Here is a 27,396-nt window from a genome sequence, read left to right as displayed (position 1 = left end):
TGGCACACATGATTATGGAGGCTGAGAAGTCCCACAGCAGGCCTGGCAAGCTGGAGAAGCTGGCATGCTGGCAGTGTGGCTCAGTTCAAGTACAGAGGCCTGAGAACCCAGAGGGGCGCTGGTATAAGTCCTGGAGTCCAAAGGCCAGAGAGCCTGATGTCCAAGGGCAGAAGAAGAGTGTACTCCAGTTCCTGGAGACAGAGCAACCAATTCAACTTTCCTCTGTTTTTGTTCTATCACACCCCCAGCCTATTAAATGATGTTCATCTACACTGAGGGTGGATCTTCCCCCACTTAGTCCACTCAGACTCACACACAAATCTCCTCTGGAAACACTCACACAGACACACCCAAAACAATGCTTTATCAGTTCCCTAGGTATTCCTTAATCCAGTCAAGCTGACGCCCAAAATTAATCATCACAACCTGTATTGTCTAAGAAGACTTACTCAAACTAAAGAAAGGTGGCATAATGCAAACAATAAATTTAAAAGGAGGAAGCCTCATCAATTCAATAGTGTCATGGTTTCTTGCTGCTGCATGGGGTTGTTGTAGTATATCAGTCCTATAAAGTTCAACAGAGAACACCTGTCCACTGCAGCTGGGATACTTTTGCTGTCCTGCTAACCTAAATACATGGTAAAGCTGCCACAGATGTCCCCTCCTGAAGTCTAAAGTTACAACTCATTTTATTCCACATCAAAGGCATTCCAGGGTGGAGCTTCAAGCAGTCCATCTGGGACAGCCAGTAAGGGGGTATAGCCTGTAAATAATCTAAAACAATAATACAAGTGATTAGAAAATAGTCTGCCTTTTATTATCACTATGAGATGGTGGCTCTAAATAATGTCAGTGATAAAATACTCCTCCCTAAAAACTCCTTTGTTGGTTTAAGTGCTAATAAATTTCTGTTTTTGTAAGCCACCCAATTTATGGTAGTTATGGCAGACCTAGGAAATTAATACATATGCTAAATAAGAATTTTCAAAAGCCAGCAATAAATACTATGTACTAAATAAATGGTAAGAACACTAACATGTCATGGCAACTTGGAGGAAGTCTAATCTTCTTCTGGAGGCCATATATAGAAATTCAATTCTAAACCAGACTGTAGTATCATCTCCACTAGACTATCAAACAAATCCAGTAAATGGTGTCTTTTCATGCCGCTTATTCCATAGAGACTATCTTTGGGATCACATTTGCTTGCAAGGCAAAACAATCTGATAAATCAGCCTAAAGATGATATCGATGATTCTTCAGCCTGTCACTCTCAAAGAAAAAAAAAAGACTGATATCATCTGACACACATTTTGAAAGTAAATATCAATAATGCCAAAGGCATGATCCATGAAAGAAAGAATTGATAAACTAGACTTTACTAAAATTAAAAATTTCTGCCCTGCAAAAGACACAGTCAAGAGAATGAAAAGACAAGCCAGATGTTTGGGGGAAGCACAATTGTAAAAGACATATTTAATAAAGTACTGTTATCCAAAATATACAAATAACTCTTAAGATTCAACAATAAGAAAACAATCCAACTAAAAAGTAGACCAAAGACCTTAATAGCCCCTCATTAAAAAGACATATACAGATGACAAATAAGCATATGAAGAGATGCTACACATCATATGTCATCAAGAAAATGCAATTTTTTTTTTTTTTTTTTTTTTTTGAGACGGAGTCTCGCTCGGTCACCCAGGTTGGAGTGCAGTGGCAAGATCTCGGCTCACTGCAAGCTCTGCCTCCTGGGTTCATGCCATTCTCCTGCCTCAGCCTCTCGAGTAGCTGGGACTACAGGCGCCTGCTACCATGCCTGGCTAATTTTTTATATTTTTAGTAAAGACGGGGTTTCACTGTGCTAGCCAGGATGGTCTAGATCTCCTGACCTCATGATCCGCCCGCCTCGGCCTCCCAAAGTGCTGGGACTACAGGCGTGAGCCACCGCGCCCGGCCAAGAAAATGCAAATTAAAAGAACAATGGGGTACCACTACACACATATTAGAATGGCCCAAATCCAGAACACTGACACCACCAAATGCTGGTGAGAATGTGGAGCAACAGGAACTCTCATTGATTGCTAGTTGGAATGCAAAATGGTATGGCTACTTTGGAAGATGGTGGTTTCTTAGAAAACTAAATGTACTCTTAGCATATAATCCAGTGATCATACTCTTTGATATTTGCTAAAGGAGTTGAAAACTTATGTCCACACAAAAACCTGAACACAACATTTAAGCAGCTCTATTCATAATTGCCAAAACCTGGATGCAATCAATTCACCTTTAGTAGGTGAATGGATGATAAATAAACTGTAGTACATCTAAGCAATGGAATATTATTCAGTGCTAAAAAAGAAATGAGGTATCAAGCCATGGAAAGACATGGAGGAACCTGAAATTCATGTTACCAAAGCTAATCTGAAAACACTGTGTGATGTCAACTATATAATATTCTGCAAAAGGAAAAACTATGGAGACAATAAAAATATCAATGGTTGCCAGGAATTAAGGGGAGTGTGGGTTGAAGAGATAGAGCACAAAAAATATTAAGGGCAGTGAAACTATTCTGTATGATACTATAATGGAGGATACATGTCATTATACATTTGTGCAACCCCAAAGGACAATATCAAGAGTGAACCCTAATGTAAACTATGGACTTTGGGTGATTATGATGTGTCAGTGTAGGTTCATCAGTTGTAACAAATGTACTATTCTGTACATCTGACACATTGAAAATGGGGGAGGCTATTCCTGTGGAAGGGCAGGAAGTATCTGGAATACCTTCCTCTCAATTTTGCCATGAATCTAAAACCTCTTTTAAAAATTTAAGTCTTTAAAATAAATAAATACCACTATCTCTATACTGTTACCACATGAACGCCAGGATATATTGTTGTATCAGTTATCTATCACTACATAACAAATTACTCCAAAACATAATTACTTAAAACAATAATTTATTGGTTCTCATGATTGTGTAAGACAGGGATTTGGGTAGGGGTTAGCTGGGTAGTTTTCTCCATGTGGGTCTTTGACTCAGTTGTATCTATCTGGAGTTGGGTTAGGCTCAAAGGTCCAAATAAATATATATTGATGGGTCGGGCATGGTGGCTCATGCTTGTAATCCTAGCTTTTTGGGAGGCTGAGTGAGGAGGATTGCTTGCAACTAGGATTTTGAGACCAGCCTGGGCCACATAGCAAGGCCCCGTCTCTACAAAAAAATTTTAAAAAAAATTAACCAGGCAAGTGGTGACAGTGTCTGTAGTTCAAGCTACTCTTAGGTCCGAGGCAGGAGGATTCTTGAGCCCAAGAGGTAGAGGCTGCAGCGAACTGTGATCATGCCACTGCACTCTAGCCTGGGCGACAGAACAAGACCCTGTCTCAAAATATAGATAGATAGATAGATAGATAGATAGATAGATAGATAGATAGATAATATAATAATAATAATAATTATTATTATTATTATAAATATTGATATATTAAAAAGTTTTATATATTCATATGTATTTTTATATTGCTAATATCTTAAAAACAATGAAAAGATAAACAATTATTTAAATGGTTACTTATAGGAAGAGAGAGGGAACACAGCAGAGGGGCAGAAATAGAATAAGTCTTCTCTAAATACACCTTGTTTTGTAGACTTAGCTTTAGAAATATCTAAATATTTTACATAAAAATAAAAACAAAATTAAATAATAAAAGCAACCTCTGAATTTGAAGTAATAGGAAACAAATTAACCCACCTATATATCTAGTTGGTAGACTAATCAGAGACAGAGAAATTATAACAAAGAACTTTAAAACACAGTAACTATATATCTCTAGGGATGTACATTAGAGATATTTCCTAAAGACAAAAAGAGGTACAAAAAATTTTTTCAGACATTTTCAACCAAATCATGTTGGTGGCAGTAGCATTCGTATTGTTTTCTGAGATGGCTATGTGCAATTTGTGGGAAAAACCAAATATCTGATTAGGCTGGTCTCGTAGAGAACTGAGGGTTTTTTTGTGATTGCTAGGAAATACAGGTGCATAATTGATGAAGTTAAATAAAAGCCAAGTCATACCTTGAAACCTGAAGTATAATTATACATTCATGAGGTTAATATTATATTAAATATATATTTAATATATTGTTACACTGTATACAATATATTAAATATTATTAATATTTTAATAACAACATAAAACAAATATATTCCCTAACCACTGAAAAGGCAAAGAACCAATGACCAACCCAGTAGGAATGAGCACCCCAGTGTCCAGATTATGATCTTAAATGTTATTTCCCTATTAAAGCAACCAAGGTGCTTTGAAAAAAATGATTAATTCTGGATCTAGGGCAAGGAATGTAAAAAAGATATGCTGGAACACCTTGTAACTCAAAAAAATCAAGGAAGCTATTGAAGGCCATCAGGGTGGTATCAAAAATACTCAGTAGACAACCTAAATAACCTCTGCTGGGTTAAAAGAGGAAATCTGAGCACCAAAGAGCATAATAACCTTAATGGATTGAAGTGCTTCAAATATGTTTAAAACCATGAATTTATAACTGTACTAAAACTAAACTAATTGGTCACCTTTGAAAGATGTCAAGGGAGCATCTCATTATTTTGAAATATGATAAAGGGAAAGAATTGTACCTTTTCTGCCTTTTACAGTCTGTATTTCAGAATTGCCAAATAATTTATGAGGGGAAGGTTTTTTTTGTATAGAAGTATTCTAATACCAAATGAAAAGGAATTATAAAATTAGAGTATTACAATTTTTGTTTGGTTTGTTTGTTTGTTTGTTTGAGACAGTCTCACTCTGTTACCCAGGCTGGAATGCAGTGGCACGATCATGGCTCACTGTAGCCTCAACCTCCCGGGCTCAGGTGATCCTCCTGTCTCAGCCTCCCAGGAAGCTGGGACTACAGGTGCATACCATCACACCTAACCAATTGTTTTGTATTTTTTGTAGACACAGGGTTTCACCATGTTGCCCAGGCTGGTCTCGAACTCCTGGGCTCAAGCAATCCACCTGCCACTGCCTCCCAGCAACTCCCTGCAATCTCCCTGCAACTGCTGAGATTATAGTTGTGAACCACCGCACCGCTTGAGTATTACCATTTTGTAACCTCTAATGATGTCACAAAAACGAGAGACACTGAGACAACATTTTCTTCATGATGGAAAAACCACCTATGAAGTAGTGTTGAAAAAAAAAATCTGACTTGAAGCAGATCAAACCTCTAAATCTAGCTGCCAATCTATAGAAAATATGGCAAATAGAGGAATATGTTCAACTATACCATCGGGGATGCAATCAGCAAAACCCAGACTATGGGAAAGTATAAAATAAGCAACAAAAAAGTCAAGAAAAAGAGGTGGAGTAGGATATTACAGATTAAAAGAGACTGCACGTGCTTATCAACCAGTGGCACACTATGGACCTTATTTAAATTATAATTTTTAAAAAACTATAAAAATTGCTTAAATAGGACAATCAGTTCAACATGAATATTTATGTGATGATACTCATGATTTATTGTAGATTTGTCTACATGTGGTAACAATAGTATTGCGGGTGTGTTTAAAAAACAGAGTCCTTATTTCCTACAGATATACACTGAAGTATTCACAGAGGATATGATATGATACTCAGGATTTACTTCAAAATAATCTCAAAGATGGGGGAGTTAAGAGCATGTAGATAAAAAAGAGCTTGACGATGTATTAATGATTTTTGAAGATGAGTAATGAATACACTAGTTTCATTACACTATTTTCTCTACTTTTATATATGTTTGTAATTTCCTAAAATAAATATTTTAAAATACCAATATTTATTAAGGAGCTAGATAAAACACCATTGGCAGAATCACAGAATTCTATAAGCTTTTTTTTTTTTTTTTTTTTTTTTTTTTTGAGAGAAAGTCTCACTCTGTGGCCCAGGCTGGAGTGCAGTGCATGATCTCGGCTCACTGCAACCTCCATCTCCCAGGTTCAAGTGATTCTCGTGCCTCAGCCTCCCGAGTAGCTAGGATTACAGGTGCACGCCACCACGCCCAGCTAATTTTTGTACTTTTTTAGTAGAGACCGGGTTTCACCATGTAGGCCAGGCTGGTCTCAAACTCTTGATCTCAGGTGATCCACCTACCTCGGCCTCCCAAAGTGCTGGGATTACAGGTGAGAGCCACCACGCCTGGCCTAAGCTCCTCCTTTTACTATAATCTTTTCCCTAAATTATTCCCTATTTGGTGAGGAGGTCTTATGCATCTTGGTATACTTTAGTCTTAGCACAGTGACTGCCATATAGTAGTCACTCAATAAGTGTTTATTAAATGATAACCACTCTTTTTTTGACATAAGATCTCACTCTGTCGCCCAGGCTAGAGTGCAGTGGCACCGTCATAGCTCTCTGCTGCCTTGACTTCTCGGACTCAAACCATCCTCCCACCTCAGATTCCCAACTAGTTGGGACTACAGGCGCATGCTACCACACCTGGCTACTTTTTTATTTGTTTTTTTTGGTATTTTTTGTAGAAATGGGGTTTCACCATGTTACCCAGGCTGGTCTAGAACTCCTGGACTCAAGCAATCTGCTTGCCTCAACCTCCCAAAGTGCTAGGATTACAGGTGTAAGCCACGGCACCCAGCTGATAACCACTTTTAACGTCAGTATAAAACACTATTTTTGTGATCAAATTTATTCAACCACCTATGAAATTAAAATGTTTCTGATTTTGTTCAGAGGTGTTGGCAATACAATGGCCTTCATCTGTAAGACAGTCTTCACCTGTAAGACTGTGTACTCCACATTCAGAGTCATGCCATGTAGGTATTCCTGCACTAAGTTCTCCTAGCAGTACTGTATCAAATCTCAGTCATCGACAGGCTTTTCTGATCAAGTGCCCTTTCTCCCATGTGCTTCTCAGAAATAACTGAAATCTTGGCATACTTTCTCCTCTTGCTGCAGTTCAGAGGCTTTGGCCAAATACTAAGCTTCTGAAATTTCTGCTCCTAATTTACTGAATTTGAGCACTAGGTGGTTAGTGGGAGGTAAGAGGAAATCCAGTCAGAACCCAAAGAAGAAATTATCTGGGAAATAAAACCTAAATATAAAATGATGGGCTATTTATGTGTTTGTAGAATTTTAAAAGAAAACTTTGATATAACTTTTACAACCTAGGAATGTTTGTCAAAATTCCTTAGTCTAGTTTGATGGGCATGTGCAATGAGATGTTGACCATATAAACTTAGAGAAGAAACTCACATATGGGAGGAATTATGTGAATTTCCTTCCACCTGAAGGTAAATCTTATTAACGCGAGACAGCTTACAGTGGGATAACAGAGGTTTCATAAAGGTATCTGCCTGTGTTCCTGAAGGGCCCTGACAAATGGCACTGCACTATGGAAAAAGCAGCAGAACATGATCGAGTATTTAATTGATCTGGTGACTTCTAGATGTCAAAAATATTGGAAAGCCATGCATTAGAAAAATATCTTGGCTTCCTCTTTCCAAGATACTCTTGGCCACTAAATTGATGTTCTTGTAGGAGACATCTGCTTGTAGGTGATGACTGAGAAATGGATTAAGAACACAGCTTAGATTTTCTGCCCCCGATTCTCTACTCTGCCAGCCATTACTAGTACATGTGGGTGTTAATTTGGTAGCTGTCCCAGATTTCATAAAAGCAGAGATGGCTTTCAGTTAAAAATGGCAACTTGAGGATGCATTTAACTACCTTTTATTCCATCCAAGTTTTCCATCGAAATAATCTGCAGATGTCATAAATAGGGAACATCTTATAGCAATGCTGATCATTAAGAATTGAAGGAATTTTTGCTAAAGATCATACAGCTAAAAGCATGAAGAAAGGCCTATCACCCCAGGTTTCTATGTAGTCTGGAAATTTAATGAAAAGAGACATCATCAAAATCTGACTCTAACCTTCAGTGCAGTAGTAAGAGTTGGAGGTGCTGATAGGTTATTGGTAGCCTTGTAAGGGGTCCCTCTAGGGAGTGCATTGCATGCCAGAGCCATAAGGAGCAGGGATCTTGTGGTCTTTCCATGCTGGGAATAAGCAAAGGGGCTGCCACAGCTCTCCCGCAAAGAAGTCAGTTCTGCCAGAAAAAGAATGGAGCTTCTTCCCCAGCTGACATCAGGCTGCCACCACGAACTTTGAAAAGAAACTCTTTGGCCGAAGGGACAGACTCCTGTTATCTTTCTTCTACCCTTAAGCTGCTGGATTTCTGAACCAAATAAGTAAAAGTACAATAAGTTGAAATATTTCCCCCTTCCCCTTATCTTGAGTGGTCTGGAACTTCAAACTCACACAATTTCTAAAAGAACTTAAACCAATACTGGACAAACTCTAATCTCAATCTTTAATTCAGTATACGACTGAAAATAAGAAAAGACAGTGCAAGTCAAAAAAGATGCCAATCTGAGTGATGATTTGAGTAATGACATAAAATAATCCTTTATGAAATTTTAGAAACTTTCTGATTAGTTGAACAGGATTTTACATGTTGGACGACAGAGTAAGTAGTCATTAAAAAGAAGGAAACCTGAGATGAGAAAATACTGAGGAAATAGGAAACTTTATTGTCAAGTTTCAAACAAATCAATGAATTAGAACCCAAGCTCCAAGCAATCCTCCTAGAATTTAGGGGAAGAAAACAAAGAAAGAAAAAGGACAAAGGAAAAGAGCTGTGGAGAATAAATCCAGGCAATCCAATACGAGTATAATAGTACTGTCAGAGTCAGTTTAAAATAAATAAATATATAATATTAATATATTGGAGAACCTGAAAATATTAGATAAATTAACCTAAATGCTAGATTGTAGAAAGACCAATCATACAAACTACTAGAAAGCCTAAACAAGAAAATATTTTTAAAAAGCAAAATATGCAAAATTATGAATCTATAACCATAGATTTGACAGATATTATAATTTATTTTAAAATCTTTTATATGCACCTGAGTATATATTTAAAATTCTTAAAGGAAAATATAAGTTATAAATATACATGTAAAATTCATTAATATAAAATGTTTAAATGTACCTCAAAAGTGGGAAAAGCTCAAGTATTTAATTTTGACAAAAGAAATTTAAAAACAAAGCAACTTTCACAAAGTCATACCTTTTATAAGAAGTGGAGCATGAATTTGAAATTTTACAGCATCTAAAAAAAAATAGACAGCTGTCCAACTTATTTTATAACCTTCCATAATGCTAATAGCAAACCTGACCAAAATAGCGAATACACACACACACACACATGCACACATGCACATGCACACACATATACCCCATGTAGACTAATTTTACTTTATATAGACAGAAATGGCAAAAATAAAACACCAGAAAAATCAAACGCATACTGTAATAAAATGATAATACACTATGACAATACTTATTTCAGTAATGCAAGGATCATTCAATCTTAGAAGATCTGCAGTATTATATCAATATATCAAAAGAGGAGAAAAATGCATTATAATTTCTATAGGTTTGATATATCTATGAAAAAGCTTTTATATAAATCAACATCATTTTCTGATGAAATCTCTGAACTAAGACTAGGACATTTTCTTAATACGATGAAAACATTTTTTCTTTCTTTCTATTTCAAAAAAGCCATCAGGACCATAGTTAGGTGAAACCTACGTATATTTCCATTGAAGTTTGGAATACTGAAGTGTTCTCAATATTCTCAATATTCTTACTAAAGGAATAAGACCAAAAAAAGAATGAGTACAAATGGAATTACATTAATGCAACTACTAAACGGACACATTTTAATTCTATCCTCTCCCACCATAAATCATGTTTCTTTATAGCCTCTTACTCTTGGGAGACTTATAAATTCAGGACAGAAAACTAATATGCTTTGCTAAATTATTGTGGTTTCCACGTGATATATTAAGAATTAATTTATTGGCTGGGCACGGTGGCTCACACCTGTAATCCCAGCATTTTGGGAGGCCAAGGTGGGTGGATCACCTGAGGTTAGGAGTTCAAGACCAGCCTGGCCAACATGGTGAAACCCTATCTCTACTAAAAATAGAAAAAATTAGCTGGGCATGGTGGCACATGCCTGTAATCCCAGCTACTTGGGAGGCTGAGGCAGGAGAATCGCTTGAACCCTGGAGGTGGATTGCAGTGAGCCGAGACTACACCACTGCACTCCAGCCTGGGTGACAGAGGGAGACCCTGTCTCAAAAAAAAAAACAAAAACAAAAAACAAACAAACAAAAAAAGAATTAAAAGAATTAATTTCCTCTCCTATGTAGGAACCAAGGCTGGGGTTAGAGTAAGACAATTAAGTCAAGGATGTAAAACTACAGAGTCAGATTCTGTCTTTATTTAAAATTGTCACATTCTGTTCATCACAGATTTTTTCATATTAATTTTGATTTTTAAAATATCGTATTAACCTATGCTTTATCTTGATTATGAGTTTTTTGGTGGCCTCTTACGTTCTGCCCCCAAGACAAGCGCCTGACTTGCCTCACCCTTGTCCTGGCCCTGAATGGGCTGGTTTTACAATTATGCTTCGTAACTTGCAAAATTCTTATAAGTATTCTTTTGAATGTACCCAATATTACAAATTTTCAAAATTAAATTTAAAAAATAAAGAAGAAAAGAAGGCTAAGAAAAGAATTCTGGAGGGGCTCCAAATTTCAGTAATCCAGAAGAGGAGATGTTGCAAACAAAGGAGGCTGAGCAGGAGAGGCCAGTAAGGGAGGAGGAAAAACAGACCGTGGCATTTTCCAAGAATGGTAATATTCTTTTGGGTCAAGGCAGCTGCTGCTGTAAATAGCTAGACAATTCCCTGCTAAGTGTACTTCTTTTCAGTCACCTAGACCGTGCCTTCAGAAATCTCACCTAATAATAGCCTAGCTGTAAGAAGAAGACACATTGTGCATTCATGCATATGAAACATAAATTACAATGCAAAATTATGAAAAGCTATATTTTTGAGCAATCAACGGTTTGGGTTTTGTTTTTAGCATTTTGAGTTGTCAACATGGCATGCTGAATTCATTTGAGCAATTGCTCTGTCTTGACTTGTCTTACTTTACTGTTATATTCTTTTTGTGTTTCAAACCTCGGATCAAGTACAGTCTATGGTTAGATGTCTTCCTTGTAATCAGTTCTTTTTTTTTAATTTAATTTCAATAGTTTTTGAGGAACAGGTGGTTTTTGGTTACATGGATAAGTTTTTCAGTGGTGATTTCTGAGATGTTGATCCACCCATCACCTGAGTAGTGTACACTGTACACAATGTGCAGTCTTTTATGCCTCACCTCCCTCCCACCCTTCCCCCTGAGTCCCCGAAGTCTTTTTTTAACTATTTAAAATTATTTAAATTTAAATTTTAAATTATTTTAAATTAAATAATCTTTTTTTAAATTATACTTTAAGTTCTGTGATACATGTGCAGAATGTGCAGGTTTGTTACATAGGTATATATGTGCCATGGTGGTTTGCGGCACCCATCAACCCGTCATCCACATTAGGTATTTCTCCTAATGCTATCCCTCCCCTTGTCCCCCCACCCCTTGACAGCCCCTGGTGTGTGTTTTTCCCCTCCCTGTGTCCATATGTTTTCATTGTTCAATTCCCACTTATCAGTGAGAACATGTGGTGTTTAGTTTTCTGTTCCTGTGTTAGTTTGCTGAGAATGATGGCTTCCAGCTTCATCCATGTCCCTGCAAAGGACATGAACTCATCCTTTTTTATGGCTGCATAGTATTCCATGGTGTATATGTGCCACATTTTCTTTAGCCAATCTATCATTGATGGGCATTTGGGTTGGTTTCAAGTCTTTGCTATTGTGAATAGTGCTGCAATAATCATACGTGTGCATGTGTCTTTATAACAGAATGATTTATAATCCTTTGGTTATATAACCAGTAATGAGATTGCTGGGTCAAATGGTATTTCTGGTTCTAGATCCTTGAGGAATCACCACACTGTCTTCCACAATGGTTGAACTAATTTACACTCCCACCAACAGTGTAAAAGCATTCCTATTTCTCCACATCCTCTCCAGCATCTGTTGTTTCCTGACTTTTTAATGATCGCCATTCTAACTCGTGTGAGATGGTATCTCATTGTGGTTTTGATTTGCATTTCTCTGATGACCAGTGATGATGAGCTTTTTTTCATGTTTGTTGGCTGCATAAATATCTTCTTTTGAGAAGCGTCTGTTCATATCCTTCGTCCACTCTTTGATGGAGCCGTTTGTTTTTTCCTTGTAAATTTGTTTAAGTTCCTCGTAGATTCTGGATATTAGCCCTTTTCCAGATGGATAGATTGCAAAAATTTTCTCCCATTCTGTAGCTTGCCTATTCACTCTGATGACAGTTTCTTTTGCTGTGCAGACGCTCTTTAGTTTAACTAGATCCCATTTGTCAATTTTGGCTTTTGTTGCCATTGCTTTTGGTGTTTTAGTCACGAAGTCCTTGCCCATGCCTGTGTCCTGAATGGTATTGCCTAGATTTTCTTCTAGGGTTTTTATGGTTTTAGGTCTAACATGTAAGTCTTTAATCCATCTTGAGTTAATTTTTGTATAAGGTGTAAGGAAGGGGTCCAGTTTTAGTTTTCTGCATATGGCTAGCCAGTTTTACCAACACCATTTATTAAATAGGGAATCTTTTCCCCATTGCTTGTTTTTGTCATGTTTGTCAAAGATCAGATGGTTGTAGATGTTTGGTGTTATTTCTGAGGCCTCTGTTCTGTTCCATTTGTCAATATATCTGTTTTGGTAGCAGTACCATGCTGTTTTGGTTACTGTAGCCTGGTAGTGTAGTTTGAAGTCACGTATTGTGATGCCTCCAGCTTTGTTCTTTTGCTTAGGATTGTCTTGTCTATATGGGCTCTTTTTTGGTTCCATATGAAATTTAAAGTAGTTTTTTCTAATTCTGTGAAGAAAGTCAGTGGTAGTTTGATGGGAATAGCATGAAATCTATAAATTAATTTGGGTAGTATGGCCACTTTCAAGATATTGATTCTTCCTATCCATGAGCATGGAATGTTTTTCATTCATTTGTGTCCTCTCTTATTTCCTTGAGCAGTGGTTTGCATTTCCCCTTGAAGCAGTCCTTCACATCCCTTGTAAGTTGTATTCCTAGGTATTTTATTCTCTTTGTAGCAATTGTGATTTGGAGTTCACTCATGATTTGGCTCTCTGTGTGTCTGCTATTGATGTATAGGATGCTTGTGATTATTGCACAGTGATTTTGTATCCTGACACTTTGCTGAAGTTGCTTATCAGCTTAAGGAGTTTTGGAGCTGAGTCAATGTTTTTGTTTGTTTGTTTGTTTGTTTGTTTTGTGATTGAGTCTCACTTTGTTGCCCAGGCTGGAGTGCAGTGGTGTGATCTCTGCTCACTGCAGCCTCTGCATCCCGGGTTCAAGCAATTCTTCTCCCTCAGCCTCCTGAGTAGCTGGGACTACAGGCACACATCACCACACCTGGCTAATTTTTGTATTTTTAGTAGAGACAGGGTTTCACCATATTGGCCAGGCTAGTCTTGATCTCCTGACCTCGTGATCTGCCTGCCTCAGCCTCCCAAAGTGCTGGGATTACAGGTATGAGCCCCCATGCCTGGCTGACGATGGAGTTTTCTAAATATACAATAATGTTGTCTGCAGAGACAATTTGACTTCCTCTCTTCCTATTTGAATACAATTTATTTCTTTCTGTTGCCTGATTGCCCTGGCCAGAACTTCCAATACTAAGTTGAATAGGGGTGGTGAGAGAGGGCATACTTGTCTTGTGCCAGTTTTCAAAGAGAATGCTTCCAGCTTTTGCCCATTCAGTATGATATTGGCTGTGGGTTTGTCATAAATAGGTCTTATTATTTTGAGATATGTCCCATTAATACCTAGTTTGTTGAGAGTTTTTAGCAAGAAGGGCTGTTGAATTTTGTTGAAGGCCTTTTCTGCATCTATTGAGATAATCACGTGGTTTTTGTCTTTGATTCTGTTTATATGATAGATTATGTTTATTGATTTGCATATGTTGAACCAGCCTTGCATCCCAGGGATGAAGCCAACTTGATCATGATGGATAAGCTTTTTGATGTGCTGCTGGATTTTGTTTGCCAGCATTTTATTGAGGATTTTTGCATCGGTGTTCATCAGGGATACTGATCTAAAATTCTCTTTTTTTGTTGTGTCTCTGCCAGGCTTTGGTATCAGGATGCTGCTGGCCTCATAAAATGAGTTATGGAGGAGTCCCTCTTTTTCTATTGTTTGGAATAGTTTCAGAAGGAATGGTACCAGCTCCTCTTTGTACCTGTGGTAGAATTTAGCTGTGAATCCATCTGGTCCTGGACTTTTTTTGGTTGGTAGGCTTCTAATTACTGCCTCAATTTCAGAACATGTTATTGGTCTATTCAGGGATTTGACTTCTTCCTGGTATAGTCTTGGGAGGGTGTATGTGTCCAGGAATTTATCCATTTCGTCTAGATTTTCTAGTTTGTTTGTGTAGAGGTGTTTATAGTATTCTCTGATGGTAGTTTGTATTTCTGTGGGATCAGTGGTGATATCCTCTTTATCATTTTTTTTGTCTCTATTTGATTCTTCTCTCCTTACTTCTTTATTAGTCTGGCTAGTGGTCTATCTGTTTTGTTAACCTTTTCAAAAAACAGCTCCTGGATTCATTGATTTTTTGAAGGGTTTTTTGTGTCTCCATCTCCTTCAGTTCTGCTCTGATCTTAGCTATTTCTTGTCTTCTGCTAGCTTTTGAATTTGTTTGCTTTTGCTTCTCTAATTCTTTTCATTGTGATGTTAGGGTGTTGACTTTAGATCTTTCCGCTTTCTCCTGTGGGCATTTAGTGCTAACAATTTCCCTCTAAACACTGCTTTAGTGGTGTCCCAGAGAATCTGGTATGTTGTGTCTTTGTTCTCATTGGTTTCAAAGAACTTACTTATTTCTGCCTTAATTTCACTATTTTCCCAGTAGTCATTCAGGAGCAGGTTGTTCAGTTTCCATGTAGTTGCGCAGTTTTGAGTGAGTCTCTTAATCCTGAGTTCTAATTTGATTGTACTGTGGTCTGAGAGACTGTTTGTTATGACTTCTGTTCTTTTGCATTTGCTGAGGAGTGTTTTACTTCCAATTATGTGGTCAATTTTAGAATAAGTGCTATGTGGTGCTGAGAAGAATGTACATTCTGTTAATTTGGGGTGGAGAGTTCTGTAGACGTCTAGTAGGTTCACTTGGTCCAGAGCTGAGTTCAATCCCTGAATATCCTTGTTAATTTTCTGTCTCATTGCTCTGTCTAATATTGACAGTGGGGTGTTAAAGTCTCCCATTATTATTGTGTGGGAGTCTAAGTCTCTTTTTAGGACTCTAAGAACTTGTGTTATGAATCTGGGTGCTCCTGTATTGGGTGGATATGTATTTAGGATAGTTAGCTCTTTTTGTTGCATTGATCCCTTTACCATTATGTAATGTCCTTCTTTGTCTTTTTCTATCTTTGTTGGTTTAAAGTCTGTTTTATCAGAGACTAGGATTGCAACCCCTGCCTTTGTTTGCTTTCCATTTGCTTGGTAAATATTCCTCCATCCCTTTATTTTGAGCCTATGTGTGTCTTTGCACATGAGATGGTCTCCTGAATATAGCACACCGATGGGTCTTGACTGTTTATCCAATTTGCAGTCTGTGTCTTTTAGTTGGCGCATTTAGCTCATTTACATTTAAGGTCAATATTGTTACGTGTGAATTTGATCCTGTCATATGACGCTAGCTGGTTATTTTGCCCATTAGTTGATGCAGTTTCTTCATAGTGTCAATGATCTTTACATTTTGGTATGTTTTTGCAGTAGCTGGTACTGGTTTTTCCTTTCCATGTTTAGTGCTTCCTTCAGGAGCTCTTGTAAGGCAGGCCTGGTGGTGACAAAATCCCTCAGCATTTGCTTGTCTGTAAAGGATTTTATTTCTCCTTTGCTTATGAAGCTTAGTTTGGCTGGATATGAAATGCTGGGTTGAACATTATTTTAAGAATGTTGAATATTGGCCCCCACTCTCTTCTGGCTTGTAGGGTTTCTGCAGAGAGATCCACTGTTAGCCTGATGGGCTTCCCTTTGTGGGTAACCTGACCTTTCTCTCTGGCTGCCCTTAACATTTTTTCCATCATTTCAACCTTGGTGAATCTGACAATTATATCTCTTGGGGCTGCTCTTTTCGAGGAGTATCTTTGTGGTGTTCTCTTTATTTCCAGAATTTGAATGTTGGCCTGTCTTGCTAGGTTGGGGAAGTTCTCCTGGATGATATCCTGAAGAGTGTTTTCCAACTTAGTTCCATTCTCCTCATCACTTTCAGGTACACCAATCAAACATAGATTTGGTCTTTTCACATAGTCTCATATTTCTTGGAGTCTCTGTTCATTCCTTTTCAATCTTTTTTCTCTAATCTTGTCTTCATGTTTTATATCATTAAGTTGATCTTCAATCTCTGATATCCTTTCTTCCACTTTTGATTCTTCCACGATTGATTCGGCTATTGATACTGGTGTATGCTTTATAAAGTTCTCGTGCTGTGTTTTTCAGCTCCATCAGGTCATTTATGTTCTTCTCTAAACTGGCTATTCTAGTTAGCAGTTCCTGTAACCTTTTATCAAGGTCCTTAACTTCCTTGCATTGGGTGAGAACATGCTCCTTTAGCTCTGAGGAGTTTGTTATTACCCACCTTCTGAGGCCTACTTCTGTCAATTTCTCAAATTCATTTTCTGTCCAGTTTTGTTCCCTTGCTGGTGAGGAGTTGTGATCCTTTGGAGGAGAAGAGGCATTCTGGTTTTGGGAATTTTCAGCCTTTTTGTGCTGGTTTTTCTTCATCTTCATGGATTTATCTACCTTTGGTCTTTGATGTTGGTGACTTTCCAATGGGGTTTTTGTGTGGGAGTCCTTTTTGTTGATGTTGATGCTATTGCTTTCTGTTTGATAGTTTTCCTTCTAACAGTCAGGCCCCTCTTCTGCAGGTCTGCTGGAGTTTGCTGGAGGTTCACTCCAGAACCTATTTGCCTGAGTATCGCCAGTGGAGGCTGCAGAACAGCCAAGATTGCTCTGCCTGCTCCTTCCTTTGGAGGCTTCATCCCAGAGGGGCACCTGCCAGATGCCAGCTGGAGCTCTCCTGTAAGTGTCTGTTGACCCCTGCTGGGACGTATCTCCCTGTCAAAACGCACTGGGGTCAGGGACCCACTAGAGGAGGCAGTCTGTCCCTTAGCAGAGCTCAAGCACTGTGCTGGGAGATCCACTGCTCTCTTCAGAGCTGGCAGGCAGGAACATTTAAGTCTTCTGAAGCTGTGCCCATAGCCGCCCCTTTCCCCAGGTGCTCTGTCCCAGGGAGATGGGGGTTTTATCTATAAGTCCCTGACGGGCTGCTGCCTTTCTTTCAGAGATGCCCTGCCCAGAGAGGAAGAATCTAGAGAGACAGTCTGGCTATAGCCCCTTGGCTGCGCTGCAGTGGGTTCCTCACCCAGTTCGAACTTCCTGGCAGCTTTGTTTACACTGTGAGGGAAAAACTGCCTACTCAAGCCTCAGTAATGGTGGATGTCCCTCCCCGCACTAAGCTCGAGTGTCCCAGGTCGACTTCAGACTGCTGTGCTGGCAGCAAGAATTTCAACCCAGTGGATCTTAACCTGTTGGGCTCCATGGGGGTGGGATCCACTGAGCTAGAATACTTGGCTCCCTGGCTTCAGCCCCCCTTTTCAGGTAAGTGAATGGTTCTGTCTCACTGGTGTTCTGGATGCCACTGGGGTAGGAGAAGCAACTCCTGTAGCTAGCTCAGTGTCTGCCCAAACAGCCGTCCACTTTTGTGCTTGAAACTCAGCACCCTGGGTGTGTAGGCACCCGAGGGAATCTCCTGGTCTATGGGTTGTGAAGACCACAGGAAAAGCATAGCATCTGGGCTGGAGTGCACCATTCCTCATGGCACAGTCCCTCACGGCTTCCCTTGGCTAGGGGAGAGAGTTCCCCGACCCCTTGTACTTCCCAGGTGAGGCGATGCCCCACCCTGCTTGTGCTCGCCTTCCATGGGCTGCATTTACTGTGTAACCAGTCCCAGTGAGATGAACCAAGTACCTCAGTTGGAAATGCACAAATCACCTGCCTTCTGCATTGGTCTTGCTGGGAGCTGCAGACCAGAATTGTTCCTATTCAGCCATCTTGCCAGCCCCCCTCCTATTATATAATTTTTATGCCTTTTCATCCTCATAGCTTAGTTCTTACTTATAAGTGAGAGCATACAATATTTGGTTTTCCATTCCTGAGCTAACTTCACTTAGAATAATGGCCTCCAACTCCATCCAAGCTACTGCAAAGATCATTATTTTGTTTCATTTTATGGCTGAGTAGTATTCTACGGTGTATATATACCACATTTTCTTTATCAACTTGTTGGTTGATGGGCATTTAGGCTGGTTTCATATTTTTGCAATTGTGAATCGTTCAGCTATAAACATGTATGTGCAAGTGTCTTTTTCATATAATGACCTCTTTTCCTTTGGGTAGATACCCAGTTGTGGGATTGCTGGATCAAATGGTAGTTCTACTTTTAGTTCTTTAGGAATCTCCACACTGTTTTCCATAGTGGTTGTATGAGTTTACATTCCCACCAGCAGTGTAAAAGTGTTCCCTTTTCACTACATTCATGCCAATATTTATTATTTTTTGATTTTTTAATTATGGCCATTCTTGCAGGAGTGAGGTGGTATCTCACTGTGGTTTTAATTTGCATTTCTCTGATAATTAGTGATGTTGAGGGTTTTTTCACATGTGTTGGCTGTTTTTAATCTTCGGAGATATTGTCTATTCATGTCCTTTGTCCTCTTTTTGATGGGATTGCTCTTTTCTTGCTGACTTGTTTCAGTTTCTTATAGATTCTGGATATTAGTCATTTGGCAGATGCATAACTTGCAAAGATTTTCTCCCACTCTGTGAGTTGTCTGTTTACTCTGCTGATTATTATCATTATTATTTTGCTGAGCAGAAGCTTTTTAGTTTAATTAGGTCCCATCTATTTATCTTTGTTTTTGTTGCACTTGCTTTTGGGTTCTTGGTCATAAATTCTTTGCCTAAGCCAATGTCTAGAAGAGTTTTTCCAATGTTATCTTCTAGAATGTTTATGGTTTCAGGTCTTAGATTTAAGTCTCAGATCATTTTGAGTTTTTTTTTTTTTGAGACAGAGTCTCGCTCTGTCACCCAGGCTGGAGTGCGGTGGTGTGATCTCGGCTCACTGAAAGCTCCGCCTCCTGGGTTCACGCCATTCTCCTGCCTCAGCCTCCTGAGTAGCTGGGACTACAAGCGCCCGCCACCACGTCCAGCTAATTTTTTGTATTTTTAGTAAAGACGGGGTTTCACCGTGTTAGCCAGGATGGTCTCAATCTCCTGACCTTGTGATCCACCCGCCTTGGCCTCCCAAAGTGCTGAGATTACAGGCATGAGCCACCATGCCCAGCCTTGAGTTGATTTTTGTATAAGGTGAGAGATGAGGGTCCCCTTTCATTCTTCTACATTTGGCTTGCCAATTATCCCAGCACCATTTATTGAATAGGGTGTCCTTTCCCCATTTTATGTTTTAGTGTGTTTTGTTGAAGACCAGTTGGCTGTAAGTATTTGACTTTATTTCTGGGTTCTCTATTCTGTTCCATTGGTCTACCTGCCCATTTGTATACCAGTACCATACTGTTTTGGTAACTATAGGCTTGTAGTATAATTTGAAGTTGGGTAATGTGCTGCCTCCAGATTTGTTCTTTTATGTTAGTGTTGCTTTGGCTATGTGAGCACTTTTTTGGTTCCATGTGAATTTTAGGATTGTTTTTTCTACTTCCATGAAGAATGATGATGGTACTTTGATAGAAATTGCATTGAATCTCTAGATTGCTTTTGGCAGTATGGTCATTTTTACAATATTGATTCTAACCATATATGAGCATTGGATGTATTTCCATTTGTTTGTGTCATCTACGATTTCTTTCAGCAGTGTTTTGCAGTTTTCTTTGCAGAAATCTCTCACCTCCTTGGTTAGGTCTATTCCTAACTTTTTTTTTTTTTTTTTTTTGCAGCTGTTGTAAAGTGGATTGAGTTCTTGATTTGATTCTCAGCTTGGTCATTCTTGGTGTATAGCAGTGCTACTGATTTGTGTACATTGATTTTGTATCCTGAAACTTAATTCATTTATTAGATCTAGGAGCTTTTTGGATGAGTCTTTAGGGTTTTCTTTTTTCTTTCTTTTTTTTTTTTTTTTTTTGAGACAGTCTCACTCTGTCGTCAGGCTGGAGTGCAGTGTCATGATCTCGGCTCACTGCAACCTCCACCTCCTGGGTTCAAGCAATTCTCTTGCCTTAGCCTCCCGAGTAGCTGGGAATACAGGCACTTGCCACCATGCCCAGCTAATTTTTGTATTTTTCATAGATACAGGGTTTCACCATGTTGGCCAGGGTGGTCTCGATCTCTTGACCTCATGATCCACCCACCTTGGCCTCCCAAAGTGCTGGGATTGCAGGCGTGAGCCACCATGCCCAGCCATGCTGTCTTTTCACAGTCAATCCTTCCTCTCACCCTTAACCCCTGTCAACCACTCTCCAGGAAAAAGTTTTTGCCTTTTCAAGAGTGTCAGGTAAATGGTATCCAAGAATATGTAGCCTTTTTGGTATGGCTTCTGTCATTCAGTATAATGAAATTGAGATCCATTTATGTTGTTTGTGCATCAGTAGTTAATTACTTTTCATTGTTGAGTAGTATTCTATTGTATGGACAAAGCACAATTTGTTTATCCATTCATCAATTGAAGGGTATCTGGACTATTTCCAGTGTGAGGCAATTATGAATAAAGTTGCTGTAAACATTCACATACAGGTTTTTGAATGAATGTACACTTTCATTTCTCCAGAGTAGATACATAGGCATGAGATTCCTAAGTTACATGGTAAGTATATGTCTATCTTTATTGGGTATCTCCCAAATTCTTTTCCAAAGAGGCTGTGCCATGTTGCATTCTCACCTGCAATAAATGAGATTTCCAAGTGTTTTGCATCCTCACCATTACCTGGTATTGTCAAGTTTCTTTTTAAGTTATTTAAGCCGTTCAATATAGGTATATATTGGTATCTAATTATAATTTCAATTTGCATTTTGCTAATGACTAATGATATTGAGCATTTTGTTATATGCTTATCTGACATCCATGTACCCTCTTTGGGGAAATGTCTGTTTAGACCCTTTGCTTATTTTTCTTTAATTGAGTTGTTTTCATATTATTGAAATTTTTTTATGTTTTCTGAATATAAGGCCTTTATCAGACACATGATTTACAAATACTTTTTTCTTTTCTTTTAGGCGGTGTCTCGCTTTGTCTCCCAAGCTGGAGTGCAGTGGCGTGATCTCAGCTCACTGCAAGCTCCACCTCCCGGGTTCACGCCATTCTCCTGCCTCAACCTCTGGAGTAGCTGGGACTACAGGTGCCCACCACCACGCCCAGCTAATTTTTTGTATTTTTTAGTAGAGACGGGGTTTCACCGTGTTAGCCAGGATGGTCTCGATCTCCTGACCTCGTGATCCGCCCGCCTCCGCCTCCCAAAGTGCTGGGATTACAGGCGTGACCACCACCTCGCCTGGCCGATACACCTTATTTCTAACAACATCGTGAAAAATGAGGACGTTTGGTTGTTTTTTTCTCCCCGGATCTACAATTGACTCATTGTGTCATATCAAGGAAATCTTGTAATCTCTCTAAGCCTGAATTCCTCAAATGGGAATAGAAACAGTTTCTATCTCTAATATCAGAAGGCTTTGTAAAGGTAATTATGAAGCCAAACATGCTTTTAAAGTGTAAAGTGAGAGACAATTGCAAGCTATCATCATCATTATAGTGACTATAGTTATTAGTGGGACACCATTTGGACCAGGACTTGTTTTTAAGGATATTAAAAAGCATTAAAGGAGGCTGGGTGCAGTGGCTCACACGTGTACTCCCAGCATTTTGGGAGACTGAGACGGGCGGATCACTTGAGGTCAGGAGTTCAAGAGCAGCTTGGCCAACATGGCAAAACCCTGTCTCTACTAAATATACAAAAATTAGCCGGGGGTGGTTGTGCACTCCTGTAATCCCAGCTATTCAGGAGGCTGAGGCACAAGAATCGCTTGAACCTGGGAGGCAGAGGTTGCAGTGAGCCCAGAGTGTGTCACTGCACTCCAGCCTGGGCCACAGAGCAAGACTCCATCTCAAAAAAAAAAAAAAGGTGGGGGGTTAAAGGGAAAAAAATAGCCAGCTGGTCAAGTAAATTCAGGAAAGACCAGGTTTAAACAAAGTTTCTTTATGTCAGTAATTCTTAGGACTTTTTAATATTCCAAAGCACATTTAAGTTTTTCATTACAGAATAACATATATAGCTTGTTTCCAAACTTACCTGTCAGTGCAACATTTTTTTATTCAAAACATCTCGAAGGATTAGGAATGAGAAATGATAAATTGGGGACTTCTATCTAAGCTAGACAAATTAAAGTCATAAGACATGGTAGATTTTTACACCAAAACTGGAAAAGAAAAGAATTTGCCAGGTCTAGATGCAAGCCAGTTGCTGGCAATGTTTTCCAGCTTTAAAGCAATATAATTCATTATCAATCAACAGAGACTAGGATGACAGTGACTCCACAGGTAAGTTGCTCCTCTTGCAATAAATATTACAGTGCTTTTGAAGTCTGCTTTAACCCTCACCAGCATAAAATTCAAATTATGTTCTTCATGTTTTTTATCATCACAGTATCTACCAGAATACAAGGGCAAGCATCCAAAATGTGACTCACTGGTGGTGTTCCGCAATGCGTGCGTCTGTGTGTCCACCACGACAGGCATCAGTACATGTATCTGCAAATACACTTTGACTTGTGAATGAGAAATTAAAGTTCGTAGACTAAAAATGACATTTCTTGCTACGAAGGAGTTCTTATCTACACTGTGATTTTAGAATATCTCATTCTGCTCACTAAAAACTGGTGGAATAAAACAGAAAGAGCTGCCTTCTTTGTGAGTTAGTGGAATGACAGAATACTATATTCCAGTACCTTCATTATAGAAATGAGTACACTGAAGCCCAGGATGATGGAGTAAGTTAAGATCACCAGGGTTCTTTGTGTTAACACAAAGGTGACTACCCAGGAAGGCAGACAACTGGGTCCTGATTTGCCCGGAGAGACTCTCCCAAGTTGCCCCAGCCTGTCCAACTTTAAATTCGACTCTGAACTCCTTGCTGACTTGGATTCTAGGATTTCACTGGGAAGGTTACATCCCAGACACCAGCTAATTCTTTCTTCCTACCGCCAAAAGAGAAGCGTCTTAACAGGCAGCAAAACCATTCAGCAATCTTTAGAAAAAACTGATGCCAGCTCATCCCTTCAGGTCTTAAACACCACTTGGAACCAAAGCCCGCACCAGCCCAAGGGCACTCCATCCAACCTCACATTCATCTTTGTCACCCAATGTCACTTACCCTTCTCACAGATTCTCATCTCCATATTACCCAGGAATTCCTTCACCTTGTCTTCTTTCCATCAAACATCCCATTCATTTGGAGAACATTTACCAAGCCCCTATTCTGTGCCAAGCCCCCGGTTGGAAGCTGGAGATACCAAGATAGCATCTCTTCACTCAGGGAACTAACAGTCTGGTGAGAGAGAATATAAAGAGATCATTCCTTTAAAGGATGTTAAGTGGAGTACTAGAGGTAGAGAATATTAAGACTAAGCTTTTCCCTCAAACACAGACCAATAGAGTTAAGATGTTGAACACTGAGCCCTCAGCATTCCTCTCACCTGTTTCTTCCTTGCCATCCCTTCATGCATCACCTGCCTTTTTCCCTGCATCCTTTTTCATCTTTGCCAACCTAAAATTCACTCTTCTGGCAGAATTATTTTCTTTTTAAAAAAAATGAAATCGGCTGGGCGCAGCAGTTCATGCCTGTAATCCCAGCACTTTAGGAGGCCGAAGTGGGTAGATCACTTGAGGTCAAGAGTTCGAGATCAGCCTAGTGAAACCCCGTCTCTACTAAAAATACAAAATTAGCCAGGCATGGTAGCGCATGCCTGTAATCCCAGCTACTTGGCAGGCTGAGGCAGGATAATCGCCTGAACCCATGAGGCAGAGGTTGCAGTGAGCTGAGATCGCGCCACTGCACTCCAGCCTGGGCAACAAGAGCGAAACTCCATCTCAAAACAAAAAAAGGAAGAAAGAAAGAAGAAAAAAAGAAAAGAAAAGAAATCAGCCTGTCTGGAACATAGCAGACTGAGAATAAATATTTTTTGAATAAATAATGTCACTCCTGTGCTTAACACCATTCAGTAAATTCCTAACTCATACAGAGGTGCTTGCAATATTTTTCCACTGATTTATCGCTAATGAGGAGGGAAATGAAAACAAATACACTCCTGAAGGTATTATTCTGTAAAATGTCCAAATCTAAGATGTGCAGCTCAATAACACTTTATATTTGCAAAAACACATGTGCTCACCTCCCCCATCCCAAAATATAAGACATTTTCATCAGCCTAGAAGGCTTTCTTATGCCCCTTCTCATTCAGTCCTCCTGCTCAGAGATAACCACTACTCTATCTTTAATCACTACACATAAGTGTCACCTATCTTGAACTTCATACATTCAATGGAATCATACAGTAAATACTGCTATTGACTTGAGTATTACTATTTTGTATCCAGGTAGCTTTGCTAGAGCATCTCAGATGAAATGCCCACCTATAACTCCAAGATACCAGTGGCCACTTTCAGGGCTCCATATTCCATATTGATTTCTTTGTTTTTACCAAAACCTATTTCCTACAGATATCAATTAGGAGGTGTCAGAAAAACAATTTTCACTAAAGGAAAGGAAAAACAGATAATATATATCATGAAAAATATCATCATTATACCTACGAGTTTATATTTGTATGAACATTATGTTTGTTGATCGACTAATCAGATAATGTCACTTTCATTCAAGAAAATAAATTTTTAATAGTGGCACATTAGAGCCAAAGAAAAACTTGTAATGAAGACATTTAAACAAGAGGAAAATCTCAAGAAGGAATGGAAGCAAAAGTAGCATTAACTGAGGGGTTATTATGGTCTGGTCATGAATTTGAAGATGAACATGCCACACTGTAGCTCTAAATTGGTATTATCTTTCTAGAAAACTATTTTCCAATGTGTATCAAAAGGCTTATATAAAAGGGTTTTGTTTTGTTTTGAGACGGAGTTTCACTCTCATTGCCCAGGCTGGAGTGCAATGGCATGATCTTAGCTCATTGCAACCCCCACCTCCTGGGTTCAAGCAATTCTCCTGCCTCAGCTTCCTGAGTAGCTGGGATTACAGGCATGCACCACCACGCCCAGCTAATTTTTTATTTTTAATAGAGATGGGGTTTCTCCATGTTGGTCAGGCTGGTCTTGAACTCCGACCTCAGGTAACCCGCCCGCCTCAGCCTCCCAAAGTGCTGGGATTACAGGCGTGAGCCACTGCGCCCGGCCAACTTATATAAAAGGTTTATGTTTTTGTTCTGATAATTTCGTTTCTATGAACTTACCCTAAAGAAAATTTTAAACACAAATAAAATTATAATGAAAGATCCCCAAACACGAGGGGATTATTAAATAAATTGTAGTAACTCTATGTGGTTGAATATTACAGGAGCTTTAAAAATGTATTCTTGGCCGGGCGCGGTGGCAGTAGAATCGCTTTAACCTGGGAGGCAGAGATTGCGGTGAGCCGAGATCGCACCATTGCACTCCAGCCTGGGCAACAAGAGCAAAACTCGTCTCAAAAAAGAAAAGAAAGAAATATTTAATGACAAAATAAGTACTCAAAATATGAAGTTAAGTTTTAAAAAGAACAGGCTACAAAGTTATAGCTATGGGGTGATACAAATTATGTATGTATGTATATTTGAGTATAGGTACTAACATATGTATTAATACACACACACACACACACACACTCATTTACATTTCCCCACCCTTTGACTAAAAGTGCATACTTGAGAACACCCTTTGTCAATAATAATACATCTATTTCTTCATCTCTGCAACTTGCTAGGCAAAAGATAATGTTAATCTAGACTTTTAGCTATTAATAAATATTATTTTGCAAATCTTTGATTCAATATTAATGAGGATATGGGGGGAAAGTATTCATCCTCTGCTGGTGGGTAGAAACATTTCTATTTTTTTTTTTTTTTTTTTTTTTGAGACGGGGTTTCGCTCTTGTTATCCGGGCTGGAGGGCAGTGGCGCAATCTCGGCTCACTGCAACCTCTGCCTTCCGGTTTCAAGAGATTCTCCTGCCTCAGCCTCCTGAGTAGCGGGAATTACAGGCGCCTGCCACCACGCCTGGCTAATTTTTTTGTATTTTTAGTAGAAAGGGGGTTTCACCATGCTGGCCAGGCTGGTCTCGAACTCTTGAGCTCGTGATCTGCCTGCTTCAGCCTCCCAAAGTGCTGGGATTACAGGTGTGAGCCACCGTGCCCGGCCAGTGGATGGCAAAATTTCTATAGCTACTTTCAGGGGCAATTTGATAGGCCTTGGGAAAAGCAATCCCAATTTTCAGGATCTGTCTTAGAGAAACAATTTGCATATGTGCCCAAGTCCATATACACACATTACAGCATTGTTTGTTATTTTTAAAAAAAGAAGGTATGTGCTCATCAACCAGGAAATGGATAAATATGATGTATCCATACCAGAAAATATTATATAGCAATGAAAAATAATGAAAGTTTGAAAGACTGACATAAGAAGATTTTTAACATATTTTTGAATGAAATATAAGGGGGAAAATAATATGTAGAGTATTATATTATTTTGTAAAAGTAAAAGAGAAAGTATTATTATACACAATCCTATGTTATAAGTGTTATGATGAAAATGCACAGAAGAAAAAGTACCCTTGAATAAACTTTAGGAAATGATTAAAAAAAAAAAAGATACCCAACATATTGATAATGTGGTTACATTTGGAGGAGACACTCACTGGGTTTGATGGGAACATGGTCAAAGGGGATTTTAACATTCTTAATACTTTCATTTTTTAAAAAATAATGTATATTAATTTGGAACTATATATTAATTTGGAAATAAACTTTTTTAAAATTCAAATTGCTTTCTGAATGCACTAAGTGCTGCTTTAAAGGCTATATGGAATTTTTTTTTAAATTAAGACCAAGTACTTTACATAATAAATAGATAGTATGCCCGCAAGGCAATCTATTTCTGAATTACCTAATCTTTGCATAGTGAACATAGCAATCTTCAGCCAAATTTACAGTTAGTTTAACTACTGACCAACTTAGCCTTATTATATTAATTTCATGAGTAAGGAAATTAAGT

At 38.8% G+C, this 27,396-nt stretch overlaps 1 long non-coding RNA gene across 1 annotated transcript; it reads right to left on the bottom strand.

Moving 5' to 3' along the window:
* On the bottom strand, window positions 1–27,390 carry LOC129524626 (uncharacterized). The gene is made up of 4 exons (XR_008668491.2): window positions 27,289–27,390; window positions 23,511–23,684; window positions 22,828–22,888; window positions 1–191 (listed from the first exon to the last, which is right to left on the bottom strand). It is a non-coding gene; the product is annotated as an uncharacterized lncRNA (long non-coding RNA).
* Between the last annotated feature and the right edge of the window lie 6 nt (window positions 27,391–27,396).

This window comes from Gorilla gorilla, chromosome 13 (assembly GCF_029281585.2).
Source record: "Gorilla gorilla gorilla isolate KB3781 chromosome 13, NHGRI_mGorGor1-v2.1_pri, whole genome shotgun sequence".
Classification (NCBI taxonomy): Eukaryota; Metazoa; Chordata; class Mammalia; order Primates; family Hominidae; genus Gorilla; species Gorilla gorilla.
This window is presented reverse-complemented; position numbering and strand designations above follow the sequence as displayed.